We start from the raw sequence: 20,547 nt of genomic DNA on the forward strand, positions 1-20,547 counted from the left end.
ATAAAGATGTATATACAATATTTGCAAGAGAGACAACGGTGCATAATTAAGATGGCTGTCGAGACCGATTCCACCTCTACACGTCAAATAGTCTTCATCTGACTGGCGCCACTCTTGGTGGCCTCCTGACATAACCCGCGCCTGTAAAGGCTACGTCTCCGCGTTAACCATAAGGTAGGTCAACTCGCGGCAAAGTAAGGCTTCAGCTGGGACACATGCACAATGTCTGTGGAGACACGCGAGTCCAGCAGAGCGATCTCGTAGTTCACATCGCCAAGCTCACGCAAGGTAGTGTAGGGACCTGTGTAGTGCTGCAGCGACTTTTCAGACAAGCCGACGCGGCAACATGGTGTCCATAGGAGGACAACGAATCCAAGAGAAAATTGAACCTCCTGATGTGAGGTGTCGTACGCGACCTTCTGCGCGGCCTGAGACACAGTGAGCCGGGACCCGACGGCAATCTGGCGTGCCGTGCGAGCCGGGGCGAAGACGTCTTGAGCGCATTCAGTGGGAGCGTTCGTTGTCGAGGAAAGAAGCAGTGCGTCAATGGTCAAAGAGTGGTGGCAGCCGAAAAGGAGGTAAAAGGGTGAAAAGCCAGCGGTCTCGTGTTGGGACGAATTTTAGGCGAAGGTCACGAAGGGTAACGTGCTGTTCTAATCACGGTGGTCTTCGGAAACGTAGATAAACAGCATTTCTGTCAATGTGCGATTGAGCTGCTCCGTCAGTCCGCTTGCATGCGGGGGGGGGGGGGGGAGGGTAAGTGGTGGAAACCTTGTGCTGGGCAGAAAAGGAGCGAAGTAAGCCTTCCACTACTCGGGACAAGAAGGTGCGGCCGCGATCAGTGCACTCCTAATTGGATTGGATTAGAGCCAACTTTACTTATGCCTGCACTTGGGCGCTCGCGCGCCCCGACGAGGGCCTACGTCATCTACGAAGTCGCCGTTACTCGGCGCGGGTCTCCGCTCGCCGTTGCCGGCTCGCTCGGTTTGTTCCTTTCGAATGCCTCGAGGACCTGCTGGACGGGCCAGAGCTGATCGTCTCGGTCGTAGCTCTTCGCGGCTGCCTCGAGCCGCGGTGGGAGCGTTCTTGATTTTGCTTCTTCTGGATTTTTAACGCAGTCCCACAAGATGTGCGTGTAATCTGCGGTCTCCCTCCGGCAGACTCGACAATTATCGGTCGGATGTGTCTCGGGGTACATGCGATTCATCAGTCTCGGGCTCGGTAGCGATCCGGTCTGGACCTGTCTCAGTACTACCGCCTCCGCTCGACTCAGCTTCGGGTGCGGGGTGGGAGAGTCCTGCGAGCCAGGCGGTAGGCCTTCGTGATCCTTCGACTTCCTAAAAAACTTTACGCCCTCTGGGGCGCATCTTGTCCCACAACAATAATCACCACCTGTCCTGCACGCATTTCCTTTCTTTATCGGTGCGAGCCCGGTACTTCCAAGTCATGGACGCCATGCGCATTATCAGCGTGACATAGCGTTGTCGATAGGAAAGTAGCGAGCGCAGCATTTTCAAGAAAGGAAACGCAGGCAAGGCAGATGACGATTATCGTTGTAGGACAAATATACACCGCAACGGGTGCAACTGTTTTAAGAGTGTGAGCAGCTGCCGGTTAGCCCCGGGATGGAGGATGACGTCATGTAAAAGGAAATCTGTCACCTCTGTTGCGCAGTTCCTGCGCAAAGCTCACGTGATCGCGTACTGGGTCGCGTAATCAGTCGCGACAATGATCCACTTATTGCCAAATTTCGACGTCGGAAAATCCCAGGGGTGAATCTCCGCATGGCTGCCATTGGCTGTTTTCGAGCAGACGCTCTTTGGACGCTAGCGCCAAGGTCCCCTTCAGTTACGGTCATAACAGGAGGGCGACGCTCTAGCTAAATGGCAGCGCACACGATTGTTTACGTTGTCGTGGCAACTTCAACGGCAACCGCGCGGCGCCTCCTCTCCCTAGCGTTTTTTTTTCTCTTTTCGTTTTTAGTGACCGAGTCGCTTTTTGTTTTATGGAAAGGGACCGAGTCGCTCCGGTCCCTTTCGCCATGCCACGCTTGCCACTTACTTTTGTTTTTGCCTGTACGTGGCGCGTTTTTTTTTTCTTATTGCGCGCGCATGCGCTACGGCACACCACGGACAGCTCGCAAGCAATGCCAATGCGCGCGTTACGCCGCGCACTGGAATTGCTTGCGAGCTGGCGCGTGGTGCGCCGTGGGCTATGTGATGGCACGCACGCAGTCTTACCCATACTTATACTAGCATGCACCAGGGCATAAGAAAATTACACTTCCAACACAACAGATCTTTGGTCATGCTTTATTGACTTCGTCTCCGAAAACAAAGATTTTTCTTATAACGTGGTGGGGTGATACACGCTGAAAAAATGAACAAAGGTGAAAGGTGCATGACATATTCACGAGTACTAAACACAAAAGTTCACAGACAGTGAAATAACAAAAGAAGAAACGCTAGAAAACGCGAAGGCCATTTCATGTAAATACACATATAAAAAACATTTTTATATTCCGCCCTCAAGACCAGAATGTAAACGAGCTTCTGATATATGCACTAAAATATTGGACAAAACTGGACGACGTGTATGACATAGTCGTGACAACTAAATAAGGGCAAAACCCACTGATAATGGCAAAAACAATTACACGCACGATACCTAAATAATTGAATAAAATGTGAAGATTGTTTGATTGACAGCCATACAAAAAAAAAACAAGTGATTACTTATAAACCTGCACGAAAGTATATCGAATGCGTGACATGTTCATTACTACTGAACAAAATGAAAAAAAAAGACATGATAGAACAAAAAGAACATTGTACTAAAAACCGAAATACACATTGTCACATTATTTCGCACTTGGCTACAACTTGAGTAACGGTGTCAAGGGCGAACAGAAGGTAGTCGGCTTTTGCAGCAGCACATAGAAAACATTCGTAGAAAAGCCTATTCCTCTATCAAAGACCAGGTATTATAAACCGACGACACGACTTTTCTTTCACTCCGAATGCAATGCTTAGCAGTAAAATTACGTCACTTAAGTTACTATGTCGTACCTACGGGGCACTCCTTTGCATAATAAACACGAACTAATAAAATCTGCATTTAGGACACTTGGAATCCTCATGTTTTCCAGAAGAAAAAAAAGCGTACCATGCCACCACATGAAAGTTGTTCGCGCGGTTTTCCCATCGGCGATTGCTCAGATAATACACAAACACGAACAGTAATTTTTCAGGTGTTAGTACGCCTGTAAAACGTGACACACAGAAAAAGCACTGCTGGCGAAATGGAAAGCTAAGCAAGTTACTGAAGTTGCAGGATGAGACTTGGCACAGAAAAACACAAGTCATAGACCAGGTGACAATGAGGAGAAACATCTATTTGCCAGCTTTCTCTACCGGCAAGAGGGAAGTGTAGCACAATCAAGGCGCAACGACGTCCGGAGGCTCATGGAGCACACCCATGGACAGGTCTGTGTTCGTGTACATGCGCCGTCTGATTTCCTTGGGTCTGCGCGCTCACCTGCTGTCTTTAGGCACCCGGAACAAGCGTGCAGGGCTTCTTTTTGAGGTATTCGTGCACCACTGTGCGATGCACGAGCAGTACGAGTCACGAAACGGGTGAAACAACGCGGAGCTCAAGCACACCGCTAACGAGGACCACGAAACTGACGAAACTACCCATGCCGGTCAACGCACAGCAGTGCACGTTTCCGAATAACATCAGATAACGAAACATGGAACGTCATGCAACGGGCTAAGCTGGCGGCGGGCCGCCGGGCGCGCGCGGAGACAGGCGAAGGCGAGGTAGTTGGAGAGAGGGCAAGGGGAGAGGAGTTAAGGGGAGGGGCGAAAGGGCATGGCATGCTGGATCGGCGAGCGCGGCCGCGCGTCGATCTAGGAGGTCGTACAAGGCAAGCAGATTTGCTTTGCCGCCCTCACGATGGATGGCGCTAATTACCTCTGCCACAGGAGCGGCCGAATTTCCTAGGCTGGGGAAAAGGGCCCAGAAGAGCTAAACGGACGCGAAAGAATTGTTCTGAGAGCACATCGATGGGGCAAACGCGTCCAGTGGCCAGCACAGCAGGTTTTTTGTGGCGCTGGCAGAGCGCACAGGCTGCACCGTAGCGGTGCACAGAGCGGTAAAGGCCTGGCCAATACAAGCAGCGCCGTACGCGGTCGTAAGTAAGCGAAACGGCAAGGTGGCCTGCAGTAGGGGGTATCATGCAACTTCTCAAAAACTGATGTCCGAAAATGGTGTGGTAAAAGAAGTAAAATTTCTGGTCCTCCAGGGCGTAAGCTGCGGCTGTAGAGATCGTCATCGCGGATTACGAACACGCGCAGCGTGGGCTCTCAATGTCCGGAATTGAGAACATCGATAAGAACACGTAAGCAGTCATCATGCCGTTCAGTGCGGATGTCGTGCAGATAAGAAATCGCCAGGATGCAAAAGTCAGTCTCATGCGCATCATATTCAATGCAGTCGACGGGATGACCGGAGGGCAATGGGCGTCCTTATGCAGACAGCCTGACTTGTATAAAACAGCAAATGAATATTATTGGAGCCGTAGTGCTAGTCTACCCAATCGTCCAGCGGGGTATTTAAGTGAGGACAGCCAGCACAACACAAGGCGTGGTGATCGGTCCCCATGCAAAATGTGCGGCGTTACCGGAAGGGGCGGAATTTGGCGATTGCCCAAACTGACGCCAGGCACTCCTGTTCGGTAATTGAAAAATTTCTCTCGGCAGGTGACAGGCGTTGGCTGGCGCATGCAATTACGTGCTCAGCGTAACGCTGCCATTGAACAAGTGCAGCCCCAATTCCTTGGCCACTGGCATCCATGTGAAGTTAAGTGGCGGTAGATGGATCGTAATGAGGCAGCAATGGTGGAGCCGTGAGCAAACGTGCCTGGGTGGAAAAGGCTTTGGTTTGAGCAAGGCCCCATGTGAAAGCAACGTCTTTCTTAAGTAAGTCGGTGAGTGGCCGGGCGGTTTTGGCGAAAATTTTCATAAAATGACGGAAATACGAGCATAGCCCAACTAAGCTTCTTACGTCTGCGGCGGAAGACGAAACAGAAAGTTCTGGACAGTGCGAATGTTACAAAAAAGAGGGGAGGCGTGGAGACAGAACGCAACAGTAGAGAAGTGGACAACACGAACGACGGTGTCCTACTCTTGTGCCCTATCTGCACGCCTCACCTCTTTTTTGTATAATGACTGCTTACCAACTAGCTCTGCTGTCTGTCTTTCTAAGCGAATCTTAGCCGCGACGTAAGGAGTCCATCATCGCAATTCATAGCCGCGACGCAAGGAGTCCATCATTCTTTCGAAAGTTGTCGGGGCATTAAAAAGGCCGCATTGCATAACCTTGAATTGGTAGAGGCCGTCAAGTGTTATGAAGGCAGTTTTATCACGGTCTGTGTTATCTACCGAGGTTTGCCAAGAGCCTGATTGGAGGTCTATCAATGAAACGTACTTGTCTCCTTGCAAGCAGTCCAAGGCGTCATCAATACATGGCAAGGGGTTGACATCTTTGCGTCTGATTTTGTCGAGGTGTCTGTATCTATGCACAAAAGCACCAGCTGCCGTCCTTCTTCTTCACAAGGACGACAGGGTACGCCCATGGACTGCAAGATGGCTCGATAACGCTTTAGTCGACATCTTATCGACGTCTCGTTGTATCACTTGTCGTTCTGTATGTGAAACACGGTACGGTCGCCATCGTATCGGATTGGCGTCAGCGGTCTAAATACGATAGGTAACCACCAATGTCTGGGGGAGAGGGTGGCCTATCAGGTCAAAAATGTCGCGGTAAGTTTCCAATAGTCGGCAGAGGTCAGCAGTTTGTGCCCGAAGAAGATCACGTGCAACCATCTAGCTAAGTTCGACTGTGAGAGTCGGTGAATCGGAGGGCCTTGTAGAGGGCGACGGAATTTCGGCGTCAAGAACCGATATTTCGCAATTGTTCACAGGCGAGATGTCGCCCAAAGACATGTCTCTGGGTAGAATTTGAACCGAGCAGTTAAAATTAAGGAGAGGGAGCGAAGTCTCATTACCTGTAACAGTGAGCACGCTATGAGGAACGGCCAAACTTTTTCGAGCAGTATGTGAGCGGTGGGACATAGTACATAGACACCATTAGGAACGGATCGGAACGACAGTAGAATGATGTACGTAGTGGCTTGAGGCGACAGACGAATGTCTTCGGGCGAGCATAACCGTGGTTGTGTGACTGGTGGAATATAACAGCCATGGGGCAGGTCAAGCTGAATGACACTAGACGCGCAATCAAAGAGGGCTGTATGGGACGATAAAAAGTCTAAGTCAAGTATAACGTCGTAAGGGCTTTGTTTCAAAACAGCAAACAAAACAGTCGTTAGTTGCCCCGCAATGCCAATGCGAGGGGCGCACATACCAAGCATGGTGGACGTTCCTCCGTCGGCGACGCGGACGGTGCGTGATGCAGCGGATGTGAGACCCTTGTTCAGGCGTCGGCGCGATTGGGCGATCATAAAGGATACGTGCGCGCCGGTGTCAGTGAGTGCTTGGACACTGATGCCATCAACTGATGTCCATCGAGTTTTGTTTGGTCGGCAAAGTGATCAGAGAGTTTTGCGGTCGAGTCGTCAATCCAGCGTCATCTCCGGGAGCTGCATCGTTTAGTTTTGGGGAGATGGACGTCGGGGCTGCATCGGCGACAGTGGGCGACGAACCTGCGACGATAGGGACGATGGTCGACGAGCTGGTTGCGAACGGGACTGGTAGCGTCGGAATGACCACGAGAGACTGTTCCAGCGAGCGCGAACGTCATTGTTTGGCTGTTGCAGTGCCCACGGAGAGTGGCAACGACGCTCGTTTTGTTTGGTACGATAATAGTGAATGGCGGTCGTAGAAAGGAGGAGACAGTAGGGTTCTTACAATGGCGAGAAACGTGACCAATACTACGGCAGGCGAAACACATTCACCGATCGTCTGCGGTTCTGCACTCGGCTGAACTTCGGTAGCGTGCAGAATACTGCGGACTAGTCGCCGGACCTGGCACATGACACATCTGTGAAGCGTCAACGGCACACGCAGACTGAACTCCAAGATTAGCGAGTTCTTCGCGGACTGTTGTCTGCACAAATGGTGCTGCAGGCAACTTGTTCGGTTTACTGGGGCGGAAAAAGAAGGCTGCAGGAGACATGGCTTCAAGTTCTTACCGCACTATTCGTGTGAGGTGATCTGATGATGATGGTCGCTGCTCTCCTAGCCTGTATTCACAAGAGGATGTCGTGGCAGTGTTCTGCAGACGTGCTAACGGCTTTGCAATGCGGCGGCTCTAGGCCTGCTCAAAGCGTTGACAGTCTGTTATGATGTGCTGTACTATTTCACAACTTTTGCACGTGAGCAGGTTGAGAGCATCGTCAGCGATCCCCTTCAGTACATGTCGAACCTTGTCTGGCTCAGTCATATCACTGTCGGCCTTACGACACAGAGTCAGCACATCCTGGATGTAAGGGACGTATGATTCTGTGGCAGCTGGGCACGGGTCGCTGGTGCTTTCTTAGCGGTGCTCTTTGGCCCGGCGGGACGGTAGAATAAGTCCCTCAGCTTCTATTTGTACGTGTCCCAGTCGTTAGGCTCTCCCGCACGGCGGGACGGCCGAATGAGTCCTGCAGCTTCTATCTTCACTCGTTCCAGTCGTTAACCTCTGCTTCGTGGTTTTCATACCACACCTTCACTGTGCCTTGTAGGTAGAAGACGAAGTTAGCCAACATAATCATCTGATTCCACTTGTTGTGGGCACTAAAATCCTCATACCTGCCGATCCAGTCTTCCGCGTCGAGGTGGTCAGTACCACAGGACGCTCTTGGATCCTGAGGATGAGCCAGCACAATTATCGGGGTTGTAGGCGTTGATTTGGGCCGCGCCATGTAAGGTCTTCTTTCAGCCGTCATGTTGTGCACTGCGAGGAGACGACCACTGCGGAACTCCGTTGTTGTTTATCGTGGGTGCCCCGCACTTCTCACCAATTTGTTACGCTGCACAAGTCACCTATAAAAACGTATTTGCAATATTTACGCGAGAGACAACGATGCATAAAGAAGATGGCTCTCGAGACCGATTCAACGTCTGGGCAAGGCAGCAGCAATACAGGCCAGATGTTCAAACGTTCTCTCTTCTTCATGCAGCTTTTCACCGGCTTGGCTGCTTTCCCGGAGTATACTACGAAGGCCTTCCTGGATGCATCACCGCTCACATGCCATCACACCCTGATGTTGCCGCATGCGCGCGATGACTGCCCTATCTCCGCCCTGGAAGATAGTCATTGTCTGTTCACCGCTGCATTCGACAAGATACTGACCTCTGCCATCGGTGACGTCAGCCTGGATGGCGCGCTAATGCGAGTCACGACGCCGGCTCCGTTCAGTATAAAAGCCACGCCGCAGCTTCATCGCTTCAGTGGGCAAGGCAGCAGCAATACAGGCCAGATGTTCAAGCGTTATCTCTTCTTCATGCAGCTTTTCACCGGCTTGGCTGCTTTCCCGGAGTATACTACGAAGGTCTTCCTGGATGCATCACCGCTCACATGTCATCACGCCCTGATGTTCCCGCATGCGCGCGATGACTTCCCTATCTCCGCCCTGGAAGATAGTCATGGTCTGTTCACCGCTGCATTCGACAAGACACTGACCTCTGCCATCGGTGACGTCAGCCTGGATGGCGTGCTTATGCGAGTCACGACGCCTGCTCCGTTCATTGTAAAAGCTACGCCGCAGCTTCATCGCTTCAATGGGCAAGGCAGCAGCAATACAGGCCAGATGTTCAAACGTTGTATCTTCTTCATGCAGGTATGTTACCTTAAGAGCGCTTATTGTATTCGATCTGACAACCGCTTCTTATTGCTGATGCCTCGCCCACACGAATGTCTTTCTGCATGTATTTCTGTATCTGCTGATCTTGTTTACTGCATGAGCAGCCTCATACTGAGCGGCGATATTGAAACAAACCCGGGCCCTACAAAACGCTCCGCCACTCAAACAGATGATTCTGGCTCTATGGTATCCGAAATGTTTGCTCAACTTCTTGCCGGGCAAAATAAGATAACAAAGGATATAGCCGACATGCGAAAATCTATCGACGCTCGATTTGAGGCCATTGAAAAACGCATAGTTGATCTTGAGCAGCATGCACCCACGTGTAGCACAGCACACTACAATAACCTACAGAGCCAAATTCAGAAAATCTCATCCACTATAAACACACTTTCTTCCCAAAACGATGACTTCCCAAACAGAATCTGAGCATGACACTAATGAATCGCTGCAAACGAAAGTTAAGAATTTTTTTACTGACGTACTAAAACTTGGTTTTCCTCAAATTGAGCGATTGCATAGGCTTGGTAGACCTAGAGGTGGGAGACCTCGCCCCATCATTATGAAGCTCCTAGATTTTTGTGAAAAGATTAGTGCTCTAAAGAATGGCTATAAGCTAAAAGGGTCTCAGTGGCGCTTATCCGAAGATTTTTCTTCGAACGTACGCTCCATCCGTAAAAAGCTATGGGACGCTACAGCACATTTCCGTAACAATGGTTCAGTGGTACACCTCGGGTACGACCATGCGTTTGTTGATAATCAGCTCTACAACTGAAATGTTGTTCCCAACTCTCTCTTAAAAGCTCCTGATCGCACCACTCACCATCATTTACCGCTCTCCCAGGGGAACAATCCTTGACTTAACGATGACAAGCAGGATAAACTTTGTATATTCAATTTTAACGCAAGAAGGCTATCTTACAATTATTCAAGCTTTACCTCTTTTGTGGCATCACATTCCCCGCATGTTATCGGTGTTACTGAGACCTGGTTGCATAGCGACATCCTTGACTGCGAAGTAACTCCCTCAGGATATAACGTCATAAGAGTAGACAGGAGAGCGGGCAGAGGCGGAGGCGTTGCCTTCTTTTTGCGCTCTGACCTACAGTTTTCTGTACTACAATCCCCACTTGAAATCGAGACGGTCTGGTGTAAGGTGCGCATTAATAAAACAAATGTAGTCATTGGTGTGTTTTATCGACCTCCCAGACATGCCTGAAATGAAATAACGATCCTTAACGCGTTCATCCAAGAGCGCGGTTTTGGCTCTTCAAATTTAATCTGCATGGGGGACTTCAATGTACCTAACGTTTCGTGGGCTTCATTATCGGTACCTGGTGATAACGTCCCTCTTTCTAGAGAGTTGCTTGAACGTTCACTATCCCTTGGATTGAAACAAATTGTATCTCACCCTACTAGCGAGTCCTCCATACTAGATTTGATTTTCCTAAATGCACCGCTTTTTACAAGTGGCTTTGAGTGTGAGATTACGGACGGTGTTTCCGATCGCAAAGCTGTTATTGCTACTAATAATCTTTCAGTTTCAAGGTGCCACTATGAATATACCACTTTTTACGATTATAATCATGCACATGATACGTCCATACTTGATACATTAAGCATTTCATTTGACAGATTCTCCCGGTTATGCACTACCAGTGATATCAATGCTATAGTATCCTATTTTGAAAACATTGTTCATACCTGCATAGAGCGCTATGTGCCATTAAAAAGAAAAATCTTGACCTTCCTTGGATGACAAGGAAATACCGCATTTGAAGCGTCGAGTAGCCAGAACCCGTCGCAAGCGCCACATGAATGCCGAAACAAATGACCAGTTCCGCTTTATGAAGGAAGAACTCCGTCAGAAAATTGACGCAGCTAAGAACTTTTATTATCAGTTCACTCTACCTAAATTCATTAAAAATAACCCACGAAAATTTTGGAGCTCAATTTCGCCAATGAAAAACACCACCCAGACATTTCTATTAGATGATTCCGAAATAATCGATCCTGGACCTATTGCTAAAACATTCAATCAATATTTTAAGTCTGTATTCACACAGGACAATGGCGTAATTCCTCCCTACTCCACGACAACTAACATGTCCTGTGCAATTAACAATGTTACGATATGTAAGCAAGGAGTCCTGAACCTTATTTTAAATCTTGACACCGAAAAAGGCTGCAGTCCAGACAATGTCAATAATGTGTTCCTTCATCGTTATGCGCTTTGTACGTGTCAATACCCCACATTGATTTTTTGAGAAATCAGTATCTACTTGTACAGTTCCTTTTTCATGGAAACGGGCTCGAGTCATTCCATTGTTGAAATCTGGGGAGAAACAATCTCTTCTAAATTATAGACCCATTTCTTTAACTTCTCATGCATGCAAACTCCTTGAACACATAATTTATAAACTCATTATCACTTTTCTCCAGTCTAATAACATTTCATGCAGCGCTCAGCATGGATTTTGTAGTGGTTTTAGCACAGTGACTCAATTAACTGAACTTACACAAGACATCAGTTTTGCTCTTGATTTAGGTCATCAAGATGATGCGCTCTTCATCGATTTCTCCAAAGCATTTGATACAGTACCACATCCTAAACTATTACATAAACTAAGCCTTATCCTTAATAACCCTCTTCTCGTTGACTGGATGCGTAGTTTTCTTTATGATCGTTCACAGTATGTTTCTTTTAATTCATTCAACTCTCCTGACGCATCAGTATATTCCGGTGCGCCCCAAGGTTATTTTAGGGCCATTGCTTTTTTGCTTTATATTAACGACATTCCAAGCTCTGTTTCAGTAAAAATTCGGCTTTACGCTGACGACTGCGTTCTCTACAATGTCATTTCTTCACCTAATGATCATAACACTCTGAATCAATCTTTTATAAGTTTTTGTGAATGGTGCGAACTCTGGCAAAAGAACATTAACTTCAAAAAAATACAGTCGCCACGTCCTTTCACAAGCATGCTAATTGTTAATATTTCAATTACTCCAATAAATCCACTTTTCTGTAGCGCACATATGAATACAAGTATTTAGGCCTCCTTTTCACTCCAAGGTTATCCTGGTCAGAACATATTCTAGCAACTTGCAACAAAGGACTAAAAAAACTTTGTTACCTAACCCGAACTCTACGTGCTGCCGCCAAAGAAACTAAACACATTACATACAAAACACTTGTAAAACCTATTCTTGAATGTGCGGTTACTATGTGGAGCCCTTACAAAATTTCGGATATCCACAAGATTGAATCTGTTCAGAAAAAGGCGGTTCGTTTCATATACCACCGTTATGACAGAATGTTTTCACCGTCATCTCATTTGAGTATGCTCGGTATAACCCCTCTTTCCCACCGTCGTCACATTAATTCTCTGAAATTTCACTCTCTATTTTACTCTCCACATTATGCTTCCCCTAACACATATCTGACCCGTGCAAAGCCCCTAATCACGAGAAACAGCAATGACTTAAACTTATCAGTCATTTTTGCTCGTACCAACACTTTTAAATACAGTTTTTTTCCTCGGACAATTGAACTCTAGAATGACCTGCCTGGTTCCATCCGTTGTTTACCACATAGAGAATTTGGGGATGCCATTGAGGGCTCCCCTTAGTCATGTTACTCACATATGCTTCTTTTGTATGGTGATTTTCTTTCTCACATTTTGTATTCACCCACTCCTGCAATAGCCCTTTCGGGCTGCAGTATTTGTAAATAAATAAATAAATAAATAAACTTCTACACGACAAATCGTACTCTCCTGACTGGCGCTCCTCTCGGTTGTGCAGTAACAATATCATCAACCATTAGCAGACTTTCACGCAATGCATGCCATTCTTGGATAGCGCGAGAACATTTTCATATACACACACATTGTGTACAGAATACTGGGAAGATCGTGTTTGGCGAACATGGCAGCGCTACGCCACAGTAGGCATGTCACAATAAAAAAAACAAACAGTCGCAGTTTCAGCCAAAAAGCGAAGCATCGATTACGATAACAAATTATTAGATACCGATAATAATTAAGTATATTTGATTTATCTGCCGTATAAACTCGTAATAAATTAACAAGCATGGTGCAATCTTGTACAGACAAACATGCGCACATCCCCCTCGATGACGGCGAGCACTCGCTGTCTGAACGCTGGCCTGCGGAAGCGCGGCAGCAGCAACAAGCTGTCTATTGCTTCAACGCATACTGAGCGATGAGAATACAGCTACGAGCCGTCGACTCACCTCGACTCTGCCCCCAAAGCCGACCGCTTTCAAGATAAAGCCCGCGTGAGCGAGCGCGACCTCGCCCTACGCTGTAACTTGCTGCCGAAGTACAACGCCCTCCCCCGTATCTGCCCTGCTTCCGGTTCCTTGCGCGCGACGGAAAACGGCGCGTTTCTTCCCCACTTTCCTCCCTTTCCCACGCCATACGGAGCCGCGATCGTCGGCTCACCCTAGCACATAGAGCATACGGCGCACGGCGACGGTGTTATGGCCCTTGGATTTTCTGCGGAACATTGCGGTGACAGCAAAAATGTTCCTGGAGTGTTCATATATTAGCTATTGCAATAAAACAAAACTAAAACAATCCCTGGCTCCTTTTCGGAGCTTTCCGGTCAATTATTGGCATGTCGTCACCGGATAAAAGCTATCTATTGGTAGATCGACCAGAGAAGATGGCGTCAACGTTGTGGGATCCAGCAGGGTGTCCCGTGAAGAGGACGGTGTTCACACATTGCGCAGCAGTGATCGTTCCGTGAAAAATTCCCATCAGTCGGCGTCCTGCGGATAGCGATTAGGGGCAAACAATAGAGGAGCCTTTGTTCTGGTGCGTTAACGTCAACTATAGCTTTTGCTGCGCTGTTTGGTTTTGGTGAAAGTGCTCGGCAAGGAGGAGAAGGCGCCGGGGGGTGGGCATGGAGCGAAGGAGAACGAGAAGGGGCCGCGCACAGCCTTCATACAATGCCTGAAACTTGACCATTATCGCACCCTATTGAAAAATAAAAATTAAGAAAACTTTCAGGTGGTATGTTCCATGTAGACTCGTACGCAGCTGACACTATATAACAAAATTTTGAGCTTAAAGGGGCTTCTTCATCATCATCATCATCAGCCTGCTTAGGACCACTGCAGGGCAAAGGCCTCTCCCATACTTCTCCAAGTACCCCGGTCATGTGCTAATTGTGGCCATGTTGTCCCTGCAAACTTCTTAATCTGATCTGTCCACCTAACTTTCTGCCGTCCCCTGCTACGCTTCCATTCTCTTGGAATCCAATCCGTAACCTTTAATGACCACCGGTTATCTTCCCTCCTCATTAAATGCCCTGCCCATGCCGATTTCTTTTTCGTGATTTCAACTACGATGTCATTAACTCGTGTTTGTTCCATCACCCAATCTGCTCTCTTCTTATCCCGTAACGTTACACCCGCAATTCTTCTTTCCATAGCCCATTGCGTCGTCTTCAATTTAAGTGGAAACATTTTCGTAAGCCTCCAGGTTTCTGCCCCGTAGGTGAGTAATGGTAAGACACAGCTGTTATACACTTTTATCTTAAGGCTAAGGGCAAACTGCAGTTTAAGATCTGAGAATGCCTGCCAGACGCACCACACCCCATTCTTATTTTTATGATTATTTCAGTCTCATGATCCTGATCCGCAGTCACTACCTGCCCTAAGTAGATGTATTCCCTCACCACTTCCAGTGCCTCGCTACCTATCGTAGACTGCTGTTATCTTCCGAGACTGTTAAACATTACTTTAGTTTTCTGCAGCTTAATTTTTAGACCCATCCTTCTGCTTTGCCTGTCCAGGTCAGTGAGCATGCATTGTTGTTGGTCCCTTGAGAGACTAAGCAAGGCAATATCATCAGCTAATCGCAAGTTACTAAGGTATTCTCCATTAACTTCCTTAATAATATCGTGTTTGTAAAACTGAGCGCAATATAACCACGAATCTTATCCCCAATTCTTCCCAATCCAGGTCTCTAAATACCTCCTATAAACACGCTGGGAATAGCATTGGAGAGATCATATCTCTCTGCCTGACGCCCTTCATAATAGGGATTTTGTGGCGTTATTGAGGGAGGACTGCGGTGGCTATGGAGACGCTGTAGATATCTTTCAGTATTTTTACACACGGCTGGTCTACACCCTGATTTCGTAATGCCTGCATGACTGCTGAGGTTTCGACTGAATGAAACGCTTTCTCTTAGTCCATGAAAGCTACATATAAAGGTTGGTTATGTTCCGCACATTTCTCTGTCACCTGATTGATAGAGTGAATATGGTCTATTGAGTAGCCTTTAAGAAATCCTGCCTGGCCCTTTGGTTGACAGAAGTCTAAGGTGTTCCCGATTCTATTTCTGATTAGCTTAGTAAATACTTGTAGGCAACGGACAGTAAGCTGAGCGGTCTATAATTTTTCAAGTCTTTGGCGTCCCCTTTCTTATGGATTAAGATTATGTTGGCGTTCTTTCAAGATCCTGGTACACTCAAGGTCATGAGGCATTTCGTATACAGGTTGGCCAGTTTTTCTAGAACAATCTGCCCACCATCCTTCAACAAATTTGCTGTTACCTGATCCTCCCCAGCTGCCTTCCCCCTTTGCATAGCTCCCAAGGCTTTCTTTACTTCTTCCGGCGTTACAAGTGGGATGTCAAATTCCTGTAGACTATTCCCTCTTCCATTATCTTCGTGGGTTCCACTAGTACTGTATACATCTCTATAGAACTCCTCAGCCACTTAATAATCTATCTTATCCATCTAGAGTGCCTTATCTAGAGTGACCTAGAAGCCGAGTAAGGAAACACGTATATTTCTTGCTTTGGTTGGGCGGTCGTAAGCGTGGCTTTAATAAGCATACTCTGTTTCTGCGCTTCTGCTCATACTTCTGCGCATACTGCGCTTTTGATGGAGAACGAAAAAAGCTTAGTTCGTGGCAAAAGTACGGAAACCATGACTTGGCCTGGTTGTTATTAGCCTAGCAACAACAAACTGCAACATTGTCTTTAACACTGGAATATAAGACTCTTTCCCAAGCTTTGTGTCTGAATAAAACTGAAAACGGGCGATTTCTGTGGACAGAAAGCTGCCAAATCAAGGATAAGAAAACTACTGAAAGTCGCGTCTTTCGCACCATAACTGAATCTGACCTTTCAGCGACAACAATGATCCACCCTTGGGCCGTGCCTGCCACGTAGGCAAATATCACAATTTCTTCATATCTCACAGCTCACCAGTTAAAGAATCTACGTTCAAATCGTCAACGACCTGTCATGCATTTGGAAGCGCGCAATATGCGCAAACACTTCGACGAATTTTCTAATTTCCTTTCTACATTCTACTTCCCACTTCAAGTCATTAGAATATTTGAAAGTTCGTTGGGTGACCACAATAAACAGCTTTTCTTGTTTTGCAATTTTGTTGCTTACCACTTCAATCACCCGCTGAGCAACCGTGGCGGTGCAGCACTATGTATTTTTACTGTGGTGGTAAATACAAAAGTAGAAGCGATCTTGTGGTTAACGTACTTATGAAGTTGTTTGCGCTGTACTAAAAAGCGGCCTCCTCAAATAGACAACAAAACCTAAGAATTGCTTGAATATATTGTTCACCTTCTTCATCAGCAATAAATTTTTGTGCTACTCTCCATAATGTTATGAGAATCTTAGCAAATGAAAAAATCTAATACATATAGCCTAATCACCATTAACCTCGCTGACACTACGTGTTTATTTATTTTATTTTCAATACTGTCACTCTCAGTTGATAGCATAGCAGGTGGGCATTACCGAGGCAATCATACTTATATAGAGAAAAGAAACAGAAAGAACGAAACGACATTTTGAAAACATGTGCTCTGCACAAACACGCACACACAAATTAAAGGAAATATCGAAGCACATCCTTGAAGGAAAAAATCAAACAAGAAACAGAAAGGACAAGAGGAGAGGTTCACACCACAACGACTGGTGCGAACTCTTCTTCTCAGGGCGTATTTCGAACCTTCAAGTATGTACCAACTGGCCCGGATTTCAGCCCTTCCGAAGCTCATCCGCCAGGGTAGCATTAAAGCAATGAATGTGGTCTAAGCAGTTTTTCAAGCAAAAACATCAATATATTAATAAAGTTTAATAGTGCACAATCAAGCACATTGTGCTTAAAAAATTATTCGAGAGAAAAGTAAAGAGAGGAAGCTTCTATACGGAGCGTTTAAAACAAAGATCACCCACAAATTCAAATAAACATTTCGAAAACACGCATGCTGCGCGCACGAAATGGAGCACAACCACGAGGAAGGATTACATCCAGTTTGCCAAGCAAAGAGAATCAACGCCGTATCGATCATGGGCAATGTACAAACATCACGAAATAATACTGAAAATAAAAAAAAGCGAAGCCAAACCAGGCACAAGGTTGCAATCTGTTACGAAAATGGGAATGAAATAAAGAAGCAATCCAGTGATAGTACAAGAACAAAGTTATGTGCAATAATATCTTTTTCACCAAGTCAACCGGTACACATTTCATCGGCCATCACCAGCAAATATTAGGAAAGTAAATACATTGTATAAGTGCAGGAATGTAAGTAAACGGAACTAGCGTTCAAATGAGAAAGTGCGCTGCAATGGCGATGGTACTAGAGGTTAGATGTATGTTCTAACTTTGCAGTCAAAGCAGGCACTGTTTCGGCGTCTGTGATATCTGGATTTAACCGATTCCATTCGCGTATCGTAAGTGGAAAACCGATTGCCCAAACGAGTCATTGTTGAAAGAATATTCACTTAATGTATACTTATGCTTAAGACGGTGTCGGGCGCGACTGCGAGAAAGCGATATACTTAGTCACATCTATCTTATAGACTTCATGCAGCGGTTGGTACAAAAACTTGGGACGTGCCTGCTTTGGCCTTGTGGATAGTGTCCTAATACCAGAAGAAGCCAGGAGGTTAGTGGGAGAGTCCATGCGCTTATACTTGTTATACATGAATCTTATGGGTTTGCGCTATACTGACTCCAGTTTTGTTACACTATTTAGCGAATGAGGGAACCAAACTATGTTAGCATATCATAACACTGGTCTGACGAATGTAGTGCATGCTAGTAGCTTTGCGGACGCGGGTGCCATTCCTAAACATCTTTTTACATAGAACAGCTTGTGTAGTGCGCCTGCCTTAATGCGGGCAACGTGTGTGTCCCATCTGAGGTCAGACTTCAACGTAGCGCCAAAGTACTTATGCTGTTCCACATTCACTAGTGGTTTACCATTATAGTGTAAGTGAATTTGGATGGGTTCTGTTTACGTGTTACTGCAATCGTTACGGATTTTTTTTCATTGATGGACATTTGCCACTTAGCGCACCAGTCTTCTAACTTATCAAGGGATGCATTGAGTTTAAGGTGATCTGTGATGGGGTGAATTTTCTTATAAATAATGCAGTCGTCTGCGAAGAGCTTGATACGAGAGTCCATGTTTTGTGTAATATAATTTATAAAGATTAAAAATAATAGTGGTCTCAGGACGGAACGTTGAGGAAATCTTGCAGTTACTTAATCTGATCTTAAATCTTGTTTCTGATTTAACACGTTCGAAAATCACGAACCGTGAGCGGTTTCTTAAAAAATATCTTTTATCCATGATAAAACTAATCCCTCTCCAATTACACTTCTTAGTTTTGCGATTAACTTACGGTGACATACGCAATCAAAGGCCTTTGATAAATCAAGTAAAATCATATCCATTTGGCCGCGATTATTGATGTTAAGTGCGAGGTCCTGAACTGCCTTGGTTATCTGGGTAATAGTGAACAAACCCGCTACGAAATCCATGCTGAAAAGGAGACAAGAAATGTAGTTTCTCAAGAAAAGCGGTTATGTGTTTTAGGACAATGTGTTCGAATAACTTACACGAAGTGCTAGTACGAGATATGGGACGGTGATCTGGTAGTGAAGGCTTATCTCCAAATTTGTGAATGGGTATTATTTTAGCAATTTTTTAGTTGTCTGGTAGTTGAGACAAAGTAAGTGATTTGCAGAAAATTAGCCCAAGTTACTTACTGCACGATTCACCATATATTCTAAAGAACTCGTTTGGAATATCTTCTGGGCTACTGGATTTTTAGGATCACTGAAATTAAGCAGTAAGTTGAGTTTTCGTGCATCTGTGACTTCAAGGCAATCTGTGCTTGATGGACCAAAGGATAAAATGGGTGTAATAACACCGTGATCTGTGGTTCAAACGGAATGAAAAAAACTTTTGTATGCATTAGTTTTTTCCTCTCTTTTCTCGGGACCCTTGTGCGACGCCATGGAATCAGTAGTGCGAAGGTGTCTTCAAAACCTGTTAGGATTGCTTTTAATCAACCTAGGAAGGGTGACGCTGAAGTAGTATTGTCTGTATTTTTTTGCTTTCTGTCTGAACTCTGCTTTCGCGCAGTGTAGTTTGTGCCGAATGGAAGGCTCACAGTTTGTGTTTTTCACCACCCTGTGCAGCCTTCCTATTCTTCGTTTTGCCTGAATCACTTCACGTTTTATCCAAAGATTATTCACGTTTGATTTCCTCAGTTTCGTTGGTATGAAGTTAGTAATACAGTGGATAACAGCAGATTTGAACCTGAGCCAAAATAGATTAGTATCACTGGCTGCGTCGGAAGCTAGCTGTGAAAGAAATTCAAACTCATGGGCGAGAGGGTTTGGCACACTGTTATCGTCTGCCCTTTTAGAATCGATTACAGTTGATCCACGCTGTTGATCTGCAAAGCTAAAGCCGAGCGGCAGCAAGGAGATGGGTATGCTATGGTCAGGCATGCCGTCAACTGCATCACTTCGAACCTGGTCTATTGGAAACTGCTTACTAATAAGTATCAAGTCAAGTATATTTTTATTTGTGTTATGTGTGCGCGTTACAGATGATTCAATTTGATGAAGGTTAGAAGGTTAACGTTCAACATTAGGTCTATCAGTGCGTCCGCGGCAACCGATGTGTGATTAAGTGTATTTCAATCAATGTCTCGAATGTTAAAGTCTCCCATTAGCAGGACACGAGAGCTGCGTACGTGATATTGCATGAAGTCTTGAATTGTGATGATGCACTCGTAACCTGACGACGGGCTCCGGTAAATGATGCAACAAATATGGGAGGCCATCATAAAGAAGCCGGCAGAAAACGGCCTCGGCGTCTGTCACAGCGGGAAGGGCTACATATGAAATGCATTTTTTTAATGAGTAAAGCGACGCCACCATCAAGGGAAGGTCGGTCTTTGCGAATAATGCCATAATTGGGAGGAACAAGCTCACCATAAAATATTTCGGGAGAAAGCCAGGTTTCCGTAACCCCAATTATATCAGGATCATGTTCCAGTAGAAGACTTTCCAGCGCTTCTATTTTGTTCAGAACGCTTCTCGCGTACACATATTAAATGGTTGGGGCTTTAATTTTAGGCGTTGAAGAGTTTGGCGAGTTTGCTGCCTTAATGGCACCTTGTCCTTCTTTTTTGGAGAGGGACTTTGTCGTTCTTTTCTTCGTCCCAAAAGAAGATACTTTATCGTTCTTCTCGCGGTTTTCTTCGGCGATAATCCACAGCTTCCTTCTAATGTCTCTGATTCTGCGTGAAAAATGTTCTCCGATAGAGAAGTTGGTGTTTTCAGTTTATAACGTTTTT

This window comes from Dermacentor variabilis, chromosome 4, assembly GCF_050947875.1.
Source record: "Dermacentor variabilis isolate Ectoservices chromosome 4, ASM5094787v1, whole genome shotgun sequence".
Classification (NCBI taxonomy): domain Eukaryota; kingdom Metazoa; phylum Arthropoda; class Arachnida; order Ixodida; family Ixodidae; genus Dermacentor; species Dermacentor variabilis.